The following is a 6,030-nucleotide window of genomic DNA, read 5'->3' on the forward strand; positions in this document are numbered from 1 at the left end:
TTTTGAAAAGAGCAGTTTTTATTTATTGTACTAGAAATTACTTTTTCTGAAAACACCACAACAGTACAGTCCAAAGTATCTACCCTAACACAGAACTATCAAACACCCTGTAGTGCAGTAACTGTCAGGATAATATGAGATAACATTCATTCTGACTTTATGTTGATTACATGGATTTTAGGAGATTAACCTGTCTTAAAACTGTGATGTTTTCAAGGCCTTACGTGTCCCAGCTTCACAACATACAACAACGCAATGTATATGTTCATTGTTTAGTTTTACAGCAAATACTATCATTAATATACAAGTATTTGATGTACTGAAACATTTTCACAAACAGGAAGTGATACAACACAGTGCTTTTCACTGGAGAGGCTTTTATATTTGGAAATGTCTTGATCATGGAACATAAGAAGTCTTTCCCCTTTTCTAATCATTTAGCGTTAAAGAATGTGCACATGGACACACAAAGCAGCCTAATGCGTTGAACTGTTCCTGTGAGTGCAGCTGTCCTTTGTCGTTATGCACAGCTTCCTTTTCCACATCACAAGACAAAGGACATTTTCTGGCACGGTTTTGCTCATAGCTTCATTGTCTGAGCTCCAAACTCTTTTCATGTCATCAGGATTGTTTTTTTTCCCCACTGGGGTCATTTAAGGATGGAACACATGCCCTGTTTTGGTACCAAACAAAAAAAGGCCAGACCTAGACACGTCTGTCCTGGGGAAAAAGGATTTACTCCGCCCATCAATAGAGCAAAAAAATGTATTACTAACGGTGTTGTTGGGGTCTTCGTGGGCATTAGTCATATTTAAAAAAAGAAATGCCTCTGCAACTTCTAACTTTAAAATAACCTAAACACTTTCCTCTAATTTATTTACATTTTTACAGATGAGGGAAACTGTGGGTCAGGCTGCCGTTCTGCAGCCCAAACAATTTTTTGCTAAAATAATTGATTGCCTGGATGATAGGTTTTTTGAGATTGTGACTGGATGATGTCTTTTTTCACCACAGCAGTCCAGAAATGGGGCCCATGCTGTGCCACAAAAGGAGGCCGTCCGCCTTCACTCATCGCAGCTTGAAGATTGCAAAGAAATTGATAATGCAAACATTCCAGCACTGACTGCTTTGCATAACCGGCTCCTCGTAGGTCTCTTTTCACATGTAATGAAGTTGAGAGACAGTTTTTAGTATTTATAAAAAACTATCATATTTACTGAATGCTTTTGCTTTGCTACATTTGCTTTGAAGACATGAGCTGATTCAAGATTGACAAATAATGACTGTCCCACTTCTTATTAAGGGGAGTCCTTTGTATCAGAGGCACTCGAGCCTTAAAGAACACGTCAAATTTACATTTTTGCCACATTTTACACTACCACAGTACTTGTTCTTGACCCAGTGCAAGCCCCCTTATTTATGTATTATTGATGATGAGGATGATTTAACTGGATGATTACATTTGGATGATCAGACAGGGTTATCTTCCGTCGAGGAAAAGTTTGGCATCAGCTCCAAACTAAAATCACCATTGTCAAAATGATAAGAATTGAACATGAAAACACTTTTAACCAGTTTTGTTAATTGGTATTCCATTTAATGAAACACAGTAGACATTTTGTTTATCAAATTGCCAGAAATATCAAGAAAATGCACAGACTTCTGTCAAAATATGCAGCACAAACTCACTACCGTTACTGAGATGATTGTGCTCACTGTCAAAGGTGAATTGTCTGCCAGATAAAAACCTTGTTAGATTATCGTAAATATGTGAACTGCTGTGCACACGCAGTGACCACGTGTGATCCATTGTCAATATTCCCTCATATTTTACAATCAGGTATCAACAAGTGACATCTAAAAATGTGCTGCACATTAGGGCAATGAGAACATGTGACTGTAACAGATTGTTGGTGTTATTTGGAAGAAAGATAAGTTAAATAAGTGCAAAGTAATTAATGCATGAAATCCAACTAAAGGGGAATAAAGAAAATTATAAATATTATTCATAAATAGTACATCCAACAGTGATACACTGTAAAGCTATGCAATAAGAACATATTTGTAATCAGTGTTTTAGACTCTAAGTGATGTATATATGTAATTGTAATATAACATGGAAAAAGTATTTACTCCCTACAAGTGTCATATTGTACATCTCACCAGTCATGGAGCAAACTTAGTCTTTTGTTTCTTCCCCATGTGAGGCTGGACAGTTGCTGATGGTGTTGAAGCTTTTCGTCTGCTCTTTGTATTCCTCATCCTCTGTCTTCTCCCTGCTCGGGCTTCTCGCTCCCGACGCTGCTCTGAGCTCAGCCGACGCCTCTTTTCCCAGGTAGTGGAAGGCCTTCTTGCCATCATTATCCCTTCTCGTTCACACTGGCTCCATAACTTTGCACTAGCAGAAGCATCACGTCAGTGTGGCCGTGTATGGCTGCGATGTGCAACGGAGTGTATCCTCCGTGTGCTTTGCTGTTGATGTCCCACATGTGCCTCTTTCTTGCAGACCTTCAGGATCTCGTGCGTCATCTGGCTGTTTCCGTCCTTGGCAGCCAGTGCAGAGCAGTGAAGCCTGACATGAAGTCTTTCTTCTGGGCCAAGCGTGTGTCCCTCAGCAGCAGGGCATATACTTGTCCCCAGAGTCCACTGCACATTTCAACCCAACCACTCATGAGTTAGTGGCTCCAGAGGCACAGACTCACAGTCCTTGGCATCATCTGCTGATCTTGTGGTCTTACTTGGGGCCTCACCTGGGGACAACCTGTGTCTCTCTCTCTGCTGCTTTTCCAACACTGGATTCTCTTAATGTATCCTTCTTGCAAGCTACCAAATTCAGAGCCGGCACTTATCATTGAAGAAACTTGCTTCCCAAGCTGATTCGCTGATGCACTTGGGGATGTATCCGTCCTGTGCTGCTGCTGCTGCTGCTGCTGAGGCTCTCTGAGGAGATTTCCACCGCTATGACAGCGAACACAGCTCCAGATCTGCCCGCTCTGCTCGCCTGATCTCCGGAGATATTCAGTGACTCGGGACAGTAGTCGTATCCGCACTGCTAACACTTCTTGATAGCTGCCTATTTTTCCGCACGCTCTCCGATGGCGCACATTTGGCATCACCGCAAAAGTTTCCATTAAGCTGGAGTGATTGCGCACATTATTGTTTTTCAAAGTCTGCGCAAACCGCCCTGGCCGATTCGGCTCCACGAAGAGAAGAATAGCTCGTGTTCTGGCTCGAAAAACTGCAATCCAGCTGCGTTTTCTGCGCAACATCGTGCGTCAAATCTTTTACGAAGTCCTGATACCTTTTCTTCACAACCACGAACTTCACCTCGTCGATCTGTTTGACCACAGCGACGCTGTTCACCAGCTTCTTAAAAGCTCCCTATTGTGCTGCTTTTCCGCGGGATCGCTGCAGCTGATGAGACTCCTGAAGTTGTTCAGCAGCTCAGAGTCCTCACTTTGCCTCCGTGTTCCAGTAAAAAAGACAGAATAGACTCCTGGGTCAAGGCCATTTTAGTGCTGCCGGATCAGAAATATGAAAAGATGCAGCAGATAGCTTAAGTAAAGCCTGAGGGATAATGTGTCTGTTCTCCCCTCTCTGCTGTCCTCCACCAACCTGCAGGTTCAGAGCCTCTCCAAATAAACCAATCCGCTTTACTGTGGCTCAGCCCCGTTAACGGGCTGCAGCCAGGACACCACAAAAACTCATTCTTATACTCACATTTAGACATTACGGAATCTATTTGAAAAACAACTCTCCGAATAGTTTACTATGTCAGTGCAAAATTTGAACATGAACTTCACAATTTTGTTGCTATTGAAGTTTAATTATTGTAAGTTCATTATAGTATTATTATCTTTTCATTTGGATCCAAACACCAACGCTGTAAGAAAGCTCTTGGAATCCATGGATTATTATTATTATTGTTAATGCTGTTGATGAGAAAGTTTTAAAAAAAAGCAACCGTGACAGCAGTTTTAAAAAGATAATTACTGTTATTATTATTATGATTATTATGTTATATTATTATTGGTCACGGGCTGCACAGTGGAGTAAGTGGTTAGCACTTTCGCCTTGCAGCAAGAAGATCCCCGGTTCAAATCCCGGTCTGGGCCTGGGATCTTTCTGCATGGAGTTTGCATGTTCTCTGTACATGCGTGGGTTTTCTCCGGGCACTCCAGCTTATTCCCACAGTCCAAAAATATACTGAGGTTAATTGATCACTCTAAATTGCCCGTAGGTGTGAATGTGAGTGTGCTTGTTTGTCTGTATATGTAGCCCTGCGACAGACTGGCGACCTGTCCAGGGTGTCCCCCATTGGTGTCCCCTGCCTTCGCCCGAGTCAGCTGAGATAGGTTCCAGCACTCCACGCGACCCTAGTGAGGATAAAGCGGTGTATAGAGAATGGATGGATTATTATTATTATTATTATTATTAACTTTACCTGCAAATCAGGACTTCCTCCAAAACACTGAAACGGCTCGTTCAGGATTTGAACCTGAGCCTCTCACAATATATGTAAGAATCATACCACTAGACCAACAAACCAGGGAGGGATTGGTTGAAGTGTTGATTTTTTTATATTTAATTTTAGTTTTAGTTTAGTTTTAGTTTTGGTATTAGTTTAGTTTTAGTATTAGTTTTAGTTTAGTATTAGGGTTAGTTTGAGTTCAGTTGCTTTTTTCATCTTTAGTTTAGATGATTAGGGGCATTTTAATATTATAAAAAATGATTATTCTTACTGTTGTTATCATTCCCACTATTTACCATTACTATTATTTGAACAAAACTCCTGAAACTCCCCCCTTATAACTGTATTCATCTCACAAGAAGAAAAGTTTCTTTCGAGATGAGAACTATTTTTACTTTCCAGTGGTTAGATATTCTTTCTGAAAGGTCTGGACAAAACTTCGCCCACAGCAGAAGAATCTGCACAAGGCTGATCTCTTCTTTTTCATCTGGTATCTGCTGGAGGATGCGATGCAGGAGGACATGTGAGGTGTCTCAGGTCCAGAAGAACCAGGACCTGGGACAGGCCACTATAACGCTTCAGCAGATCCTTGAAGATGCTTTTGGCAGCTCCTGGAATCTGTCGGAAAACACGTCGATGTCTTCACCTTGCAGCTGCGACCAAACAACATCCACCAGCCACTCAAAGTCCTTCCAGAGGTCTTTAAACATGTAGGACAGCTTTGCTTTCTCAAACACCCTGGTGATGTTCTGGTAGACCACCAAATCCACATACGGCTTTTTGAGATTTGGTGGTGTCTCTTTGACTGTCTCTGGTGACAGAGGAACCTCCACATCGGTGCACTGAAGAGACTGCAGGACCTCTGAGTCCATCAGAGCCTGCAGCATCTGACTGCAGTGCTGCTCTGACTGGGTCATAACAGGGACATGTAGACTCTGTGGTGGATGTTCAAGTACAGAGCGTCTCTGGTGCTCAGCTCCGTGGGGATGCTGTCATACCGATGTCCTTAAACAAAATCCAGTTACTTTTACCTTTTGATTAAAGTTCAGTTAAAGTGTTCATGAACTCAAATGTTCTCATTTAATGTTCAGTTTCATTGATTCAAACATTTTATATTACTAAGACTTTCAAGTTAACAGGACTTAAAAAACACAACCACACAATTCTTAGTTAACAAAACTCAGTATTTATTAGTTTCTGTTGACACTGTTTTAAGAAACCACTGGTCAAAATTGCTGATTTAGAAATGCTCAAGAACATGTGACTCAAAGCTTAAAAATTGTGGCAACTGGTTGCATTGAGTACAACTTACTTAGTAAACTAAAAGTCATACAATCTTAGATTGAACAGCATTTTCCTGCCCCCTTACTTACAGCACTCTGCAATGTTAAGATCAAAATCATTCAGAAATTATTAAAATGGAAAAACATAATTTTAAAAAAGAACAAAATTAAATTTGACATAAAATGTAGCTCTGCAACAAGCTTTCTGGCTGGTACTTCAGAAGAACAACTAGACAACAACTTGGAAAAAAAACTATTTTAAAGAAAGAAAACACT

The sequence above is a fragment of the Acanthochromis polyacanthus genome, chromosome 10, assembly GCF_021347895.1.
Source record: "Acanthochromis polyacanthus isolate Apoly-LR-REF ecotype Palm Island chromosome 10, KAUST_Apoly_ChrSc, whole genome shotgun sequence".
Classification (NCBI taxonomy): domain Eukaryota; kingdom Metazoa; phylum Chordata; class Actinopteri; family Pomacentridae; genus Acanthochromis; species Acanthochromis polyacanthus.